Source organism: Globicephala melas, chromosome 7 (assembly GCF_963455315.2).
Source record: "Globicephala melas chromosome 7, mGloMel1.2, whole genome shotgun sequence".
In the NCBI taxonomy this organism is placed as follows: Eukaryota; Metazoa; Chordata; class Mammalia; order Artiodactyla; family Delphinidae; genus Globicephala; species Globicephala melas.
This window is the reverse complement of record NC_083320.1, coordinates 35330114-35339182: the sequence shown is the minus strand read 5'-3', so window position 1 is coordinate 35339182 and position 9069 is coordinate 35330114.

Genomic DNA, 9069 nt, shown 5'->3' with positions numbered 1-9069 from the left:
CACACACACACACACACACACACACACACACACACACACGGTTTTTATCTAAACCATTTGAAAGTAAGTTTCAGGCGTCGTATACTTTACTCCTAAATATTTCAACATGCATTCCCCCAAAATAAAGACATTATCTTATGTAAACATAAGAACATTAGCAATAATTCCATATCATCTAATATTTAAAAACAAATTTAAAATTCTACCAATTGTCTTAAAAATATCTTTTTGAACTGAGATTCAAGCAAGGTTCACACATTGTATTTTGTTATTATCTCTTAAGTCTTTTTAAAATTTTTAGGATATCCTCCATCCTTTGTATGACATTTCAATTTTGAGGAGATAGTAGACATACAGCATGTCCCATATCCTGAATGTGTTTGATTATTTTATTATGATGTCATTTCTATAACCTGGAAGTTAGGGCTAAAGCCTTAATTAGATTCAAGAATATCTTGTAAGTGATTTGTGTACTTCATAATATATAACACACATTATATATACATATACATGTATATACATATATGTACATATATACACACACACACATACAATTTGTGGTAGGCTGAATAACGGCTCCCAGAGATGTCTACAACCTTAGCTCTGGACTCTGAATGTTTTATCTTACATGGCGAAATGGCACTTTGTCGATATGATTAAGGATCTCATGATGGGGAGAGTATCCTGGATTATCTGGGTGAACCCAGTGTTATCCCAGTGATCCTTATAAAAGGGAAGCAGAAGGGTCAGAGTCAGAGAGAAGGAGATGTTATAATGGAGCAGAGGTTGCAGTGATATGAGAGTCAAGGAGTGTAGACGGCATCTAGAAACTAGAAAAGGCGGAAACAGATTTTCCCCTAGAGTCTGCAAAAGGGACACAGCTATGCTGACTCATTTTAGACTTCTGACTTCCAGAACTATAAAATGATAAATCTGTATTGTTTTAAGCCACTGAGTTTGTAGTAATTTGTTACGTCAGCAACAGGAAATTAATATACAAGATAATCCTTACATGAATCAGTATTCCATTATAATTAGCAAAATGATTCTCTAATTCTATAATACCTTTTGCTGGCATTCTATAAAGCAGAGCCCCTTCCCTTTAAAAAACTCACCACAAACTCATGAATTTTAATCATTCAATGTAATATCAATTACAGTAGTTATTCTTCTTGGTGCTTAAATCGCCCCCAGTTTGCCAGTGGGATCCCCTATAATCTGCTATTTCAAGTTAAAGACTGTCACGACCCTGTCTGAATGCTTCTGTGTTTTCTGGCACAACAACAAGTCCCAGGATCTTCTTGTCCACTTCCTGCCTCAGATTTGAAAAATCAGTGCTTTCTCCAAGGAGTCATCATTTCTTTTCAGGGAAATTTCTATAGACTGAATATTTGTGTCCCTCCCAAACTCATATATTGAAATCCTCAGTTGGATATTATTAGGTGAGGCCTTTGGAAGGAATTAAGTCATGAAGGTGGAGCTCTCATGAGTGGGATTAGTGACCTCATGAAAGAGAGCCCAGAGAGCTTCCTCCTTCTGCATGTGAGGATATAGTGAGAAGGTGGCCCCCTAGGAACCAGAAAGCGGCCCTCGGCAGCCACTGAATCCGCTGGCACCTTGATCTTAGACTTTGCAGTCTCCAGAGCTGTGAGAAATAAATGTTCGTTGTATAAGCCACCCAGGCTATGGTGTTTCTGTTATGCCAGCCTGAAGAGCCTGAGGCAGGATCATGTTTAGAAACCAAGATTTGGGCATCTTGAAGCATTTTAACCTTTTATGTCTGCAAGAGAATGTTCATATTTATATGTATTTGATATTTTGGGTCATTTATCTAAATGAACTTTGGGAGAGCTAAATATGGATTGTTTGCCTTTATTTCTGTCAACCTTATTTAAAAGAACCCCTCCCGATCTCTCTCTATGCCCTAACCTGGATTTAATTTGGTTTATAGCACTTGTCACATCCAACATTGTAGTAAATATTATTTTGTTGATTTGTTCCATTGTCTGTCTTTCCAACTAAGGCAGGAACTTTGTCAGTCTTCTCCACTGCTATATCCCCAGGGCCCAGAATAATATATGGTGCATAGTAGAGCTCAGTAAATATTAGTTGAATCAACAAATAAATGAGCGAGCCTCACTCCTGTTGCATTTCCTGGCTCACGTGACAGAAATATTTTCCCTCTTGCTTTTGATTTAATGCCCTCGCAAGCTGGATGTAATTTATTTTATCATGTACAGTCCCCCCTCAAGGCGTATATGGTATTACTAGCTACGTGACCTTGCTTTTATAGTCCTATAATAAATGTTATTTATTCTGAACACCACACGGTGGAGCCAGTTGTGTATGGAATGTAAATGCGGGATCGGCAGTAAGTTTGTTAGGGTCTGAAGTCACTGAGAAACAGGAGGATTGCTTTGCTTACTGACAGATTTTTGTACATAGATATGTTATAGGCAGCTTCTCAACAAAAAAGTTTTTTAACAGAATTTAAAAGGGTTAAATGTATGAGTCAAATCAGAGGGAACTTTTACCCTCATGTCTTCTCTGATTGCTGGAACCATAGATTATAACATTCAGTTCCTCTGTGATTACTGCCATCCTCGGAAGCCTTTTTCTGGATGGTGTAATGCATCAGTCAGGATAATATAGATTATGCTGCAGTAACAATCTCCAAATCTCAATGGATTGAAGCAAAAAACGGTATATTTCTTGTTCAAAACTACATGTCCAATAAGAGACACTTGGAGACACCGCTCAGTGGTGGCATCACCTTCCCTCCTGGACACAGGTGATGGGCAGCCACTGCCTGATACTATGGCAAATGAAAAATACAACTCTGAAGGGTCTCACGTGAGCAATACATGCCAGACTTGGAGGTAATACAATTCACTGGCCAGAACATGGCCCTACTCAACCACAGAGATCCAGGAAGTACAATTCTATCATGTGGCTGGAAGGCAGAGTCTGAGAAGCATTTGGTGAGCAGCAGTAATGATTACCACAAGCTGCAGAGAACTCTCTCTTGTTTTAACCCCAGGGATGGCTACTGTAGAGCCAGTCAGTGCACACGATTGCATCTGGGAGATCAGGAGGCTCAAGAAATAGAGGGACTTCTGGGATCTTTTGGTGACATAAACTGAGAATTATTGATACGCGGCTATAGGAGCCTGAAGATCTCTCTAGTCTCTCTCTAGTCCTGTATACACCAATGATTGCAGATGTCTTAAACCAGTTTTAAATGAAAAAGGCCATAGAACACCTGAATTCCATTCTCTTCATTTGATGAGATCTGCCAAGGTGCATTAAAATACCCCTTAGATTAAATCAAAATTGGTCAGCTAAGACTTTATATAGTGTCAATCTTACTATAAATTGTTTATTGTTTCAAAATGATAATTTTAAGAAACTTAGATAAAATAAGGCTTTATGAGAGTACTTAATCTTGGTCATTCAATCTCGCAATGTGGGTACATTATACAAATATTGGTGTACCATTTAGGGTTAGTTCTGACTGCATTAAACAAAAACTTCAAAATCATGATTTAAGTAACATAGAAGCAGTTGATTTCTCTTACATACAACAGAAGTCCAGAGATAGGATTCTTTGGGCTGGTATGCCAACTCCACAAAGGTCTTTGGGATCCAGGCTCTTTCTAGTCACCACTACGTTCCTTAGAGTATGACCCTGTCCTCATAGCACAAAATGGCTGGTAGAGCTCCAACCATCATATCCATATTCCAGGCAACAGAAGGGGAGAAAGGAAAGAATGAGCTAAGTGTATACATCAGCTGTCTTTTAAGATGCTTTCCAAGAGTTTACACAAAACACTTCCACTTAATTTCATTGGCTAGGAGTTAGTCATATGGCCACATACAACTTTGGTTGTGGTGGGAAATACAAACATAGTCTTTTAGCTGAGTACAATTTATTGTCCTGAATAAAACTAGGGGTCCTAAGATTAAGGAAGAGGAGGAGACAGCAATTTGCCCTAATTGGGTTACTTGAGTCATGAACCAGTGCTGACTCTGGTAGCTGGCTGACTTGCTTTGCCAGCTTCACTAACTGAGAGCTAGCTTTAGGAGCCCGTGTGCTTTCTAACTGGGGTCTGGTAATAGTCCTAAACAATGCCCAGCAAATTTTTTAAACTAAATGTAACAGAGCACCGGAGAAGACTTTCGATTCTAGAGCTGTTTAAGGATGCTCCAAACAATCTGTCCAGACCTCTGGGGGCTCAGTCCCTGTTATTTACACCACACACACATTTCTGCCTGGAGGACCCTGAATATAGTTTATCCCATCTTCAAAAATAGAAACCTCCTTCTGCCTGCCCCTCCCACTCCATTTTATAAACCAGTCTATTAGACATTCTATCAAAATTTACTTCATTTACTTGCTTAATAAATTATAACTCTGGCTCAGCAATATGTGAGAAATTCACCAGAAACAGAGGAAGAATTAGATAATCGATTCCTTTTATGGACCTTTCCTCAGCCTCTGATGTTGTGAGTGCAGAGTAGCTATGGGCAAGGCTGGCACTCTGCCTGCCGTCCTCCCCGCCTCCTATCCCGGCTTTATTGATTCTCAAAATATTGCATTCTACTCAGGGCAGCTGAAAGGCTCAAACGGAGCAAAATGGAACTGTGTTCTGGTCTCCCTCCTTTTAAACTTCCTCTTATGGTACTGCATTTGAACAAGCCCCATGCTACAGAGAACGGGAAGACACAATATGGTTTATCTCAAACCGGAAGTAACCAAATCCAATAATTGACCTTGTTAACTAATTCATTGCCAGGGAAGAGACTCCCTGTTATTGCTTCCTAAAGGAAACAACAACAACAACAATTTTAAAACCAACTTAAAATTTACATCACATAACAAATCACATATTTTAGTTATTGTCAAATACTTTGAGGCAAGATTTTTTCCTAGGGAGTAAGTACATCAAGAAGTAGGACTATCTAAAGGAAGCCGTCTGTGACGCCTTATTGGAATTTTATTTGACTCCCTATTTCCCTCCCTACCACTACTTGCTAACTTCCTATTCTTTCTGTCCTCAGTCACATCAAGGTTGTCCCTGCTTTGACACCTTCGCAGGAATTGTTCCTTTGCCAACCAGGCTCTTTGCTCAGATCTTCAATGTCTGGTCACTTCCCGTCATTCAAGTCCGGCTTAAACGCCACCTCCTCTAAGAGTACGTTCTGCTCATCCACTAGAAAGAGCCCAACTCCATCACTCTCTGTCTGCCACTCTGCTTTATTTTTATCACAGAATTTCTTGTCATCTAATAGTTTCCTGTTTATTTACTTGGTTATTACCTAGCCTCCCTCCATTAGGATGGGGGCTTCCAGTTTCAACCTAGCCCCTCATCGTAACTGACAAAATATTCTCCACCTCACTGGTGTTCAGGGTTAGGGCAGAGTTTCTCGGCCTCAGCACTATTAACATGTGAGGCCATATAATTCTTTGTGGTGAGGCTGTCCTGTGCGCTCTAGGATGTTTAGCGATATCGCTGGCTTCTACCCATTAGATGGGCCCTAGTTGTGACAACCAAAACTGTCTCCAGACATGGCCAAATGCCCCCCAGGGAACAAAACTGCCTGTAGTTGAGGAACACTGGTTTAGGCTGTTGGCTGCTGTGTTGCTGCTTTTATGTTCAGGAGGCAGTATCTTCTCAGAGTAATAATAGCTATCAGTCCTTGAATATCTACAGATATTGGGCACCGTTCTGTGGGTTTTACGTTTAATCTTTACAACAACGCTTACAACCGGTACTTTTCCAGATAGGGAAACTGAGGCACAGAATGATTGATAAACATGTCTAAGTTCACGCCATCAGTAAGAGTGAAGCCTCGGGCTCAAACCAGACAACAGGCCCCAGAACTCTGTGCTAACAGTAGTCGGCACTGGTGTGGGAATCTCATTGCCTCTGGCGGCAGAAACTGGGCATCAGATGTGCTACGCATACCCCTAGCCCACACAGCCCTTCATTCACAGCGACCATGAGCAAGTGACAACCTTCCTCTCCAAGCCTCAGTTACCTCTGTAAATAATAATAATAGTAACTTCATGCAGGATTGCTTGAGGAGTTAACTGCAATAGCTTAAGTGAAAATAACTTAGCCTGGTTTCTAGCACATACTAAGTCCTGAATTCGTATCTCCTCTTCTTCTTTTGCCCTTGGCTCCAAGCTCCAAAAGCACTGAAAGCAGAGTTTAAAGACCCTGGTCAGACAAGCCCCTGGGGAAATGTAACCTTTAAGCAATCTGCCGCATTTGTCGTTGACCGGGAGAGTAGAAAGCGGCCCCCTTAGAAACAGCAGTCCAGGCTGGCATCACCTCTTCTGCTAATGAACAACAGCACAAGCCATCAGCACTTGCCCATTAAGCCAAATGGGGCTTTTAAATCTGTACTGATTAGATACCCCGGGGCCTGGCTGACAAGCAGCCTTCCGCGCTTCATTTCTTGATGCGAGTCAGTGAATTAATTGCCTGACCCATTGTTTTCTAACACGGCCAATTAAATGTTTTGGGATGGATGGCATGCGCATTTTGGCCAGCAGGGGGCCTCCTTTGCTAACATAACGGAATTGGTACTTGGGCTTGCTGGCAGAGCCCCACCAAAAATTGGGTACTTTTGAAAAGTGTGCTCAGAATAGGGGTTCTAAATATGGGGCCCACCGATCCCTAAGAATAGAATTCTGTGAACTTGGATGAGAAAAGAACTGTGTTTATTTCCACTACCCTCCAACTGAAATTTAGCATTTTCTTCAGTTATGAATGTAGACAGCAAATCACGGATATTTGTCGAACTCACCACGGTTTCTGCAGAGATCTTGAAATATCGTTTATATCCCTCCTTACTGCAAAATTACAGTAGCTGTAGGACCTGCTGCTAGATCTTGTGATTTAGTACATTAAGAAAGAAACACATATGGACCATATCACAAATCTGTTGTTTTGTTGTTGGTATTTTAATAACTGTCTTTTGATATTATTAGTTTGCTTTGTACTACTTTATTTATTTTATTTTGTTTTGTTTTGTTTAAAACATTATTCTGAGAAGTAGCCCATGAACTTAGACTGAGTGTTCATGAACACTTACAAAAAAACAAACACCTGGCTGACAGGCTACTGGGCCTGGTCTCTGGAGGAAAGAAGTTAGACTTCAAGAGAATCTTTATACTTAATGATTTTTAGTCATGACTCACTTCTTGCCGTTCGATCTCTTCCAGTGACCTAAACATGTACCACAGTTCTATCAAACCATTAGCTACAGTGCTTGGCAGTGTAAAATTTACATCAGGATGAAATTTTGGTGTCTTCAGAATTGACTTAATTTTAGAGCATCCAGGATGCCCATCGTTCTGGCCTTGGGGAGGAAGAGGCCTAGCTTTTCCAGCTGCCTTTGACTTCATATTTTTGTTATGCTTGGTTCATTTCCAGGACTCAGGAATCTTCTGAAATAACAGGAGTTTCTCTCCACACTCAGCGCTGAGATTCACTTACTTTTCAGGGAGGAGGCCTCTACACTCTGCGACTCTTGCTTCCAGAGTCAATTCTTCTCCCACTCCCATAAGAAAAATTCTGAAATACCTGTACCAGAAGGAGAGGAAGAAGTGGGCACATAGAGAGTTTCTTTCCCCAGATTCTTCAGTTTCTTATCCCTCAGGGAAAGGAGGCCACAATGGGAGGTGGCTGGCCTGGGCCAGGCTGAGGTGTCCAGTTTTCCTGCCTGATGCCGAGTGCATCCCAGGCCTTGGCCTCTGAGGGCACAGGAGCCAAGCAAGCCCAGGCAGTGTGTGTCCCTTCAGCACTTTCTCCTCCCGTTTTCCAAACTTCCTACTTTTTCTCTGCTGCCCCTTCCCCTGCTACTCCCCAGCCCTGTCCTTTCATTCCCAAATCAAACCTTTGTCTTTATTCCCTAGAAAAGCAAAGGTGACCCCAGCTGCAGCAATAATAACAGAAAATAATATCCACCCCTGTATTTATTAAAGACCTATAATGTGCAGGTATTATATGAGGTGCTTTAACTACAACCTTCTCATTCAACCCCCTAACCAGTTATCCTGTGTTGGTAGTGCCCCCCCACCCCAAGAACACATGTCCACCTCGAACCTCAGAATTTGATCTTATTTGGAAATAGGGTCTTTGCAGATGTAATTAGTTAAGGATCGAGATGAGATCGTCCTGGATTTGGGTTGGCCCTAAATCTGATGAGTGATATCCTTATAAGAAGGGAGAACAGAGACACAGAGGGGAAGGCCATGCAAAGATGGCAGGGGTTGGAATTATGCTGCCATCAGCCAAGGAACGTCAAGGGCCACCAGAAGCTGGATGAGGCAAGGAAGGATTCTTCTCTAGCGCCTTCAGAGAGAACATAGTCTTGTTGATACCTTGATTTCAGTCTTCCAGCCTCCAGAACTATGAGAGAAAAAGTTTCTGTTATTTTAAGCCCCTAGTTTGTGGTACTTTGTTACGACAGCCATAGGAAACAAATACACCAGCCAATGAGAAGGGTATTATTACCTCATTTGTCAAATGAAGAAACCCAGGCTCAAAGTACCTGCATAGGTTTGCACAGTCGATGGAGGAGGATTTGAGCCCAATGTAACAAACCCCCAAAGCCTTCCAACTTCCCTTCAGTAGTGTTGGATTCAATTAGCTGTTGACCTTGATAGTTGATTACAGTAATTCATTTCCAAGTTGGAGGCAGACATGGGGCACAAGCTGTGGGAGGTGTATTGTATAGGGGAGTATAGGATTCCCAAAGGACTTCTGGCCTTTCTGGGGAGGGAGGGGGTGAAACTGAAGCAGCTCTCCACCCTCTTTCCACTGAACCCTTCTTAGAGTAAGTCACATGGAACCTGCATTCCAGGACCATTCCCTGGGGAGGTTTGCTCTCCTCCCTTCATTTTCATTCCTGTCTAAATAATTTAAGGCGTTCTACAGATGTTCAAATGAGGAATCAAATCTCTCTCTGAGACAGGCCTCTTGTTATTGCGGGAAACCCTCATTTCCCAGCAGATTAGGGTCCACAAGACTATCAGGAACTTTTATAAAAGTGGCA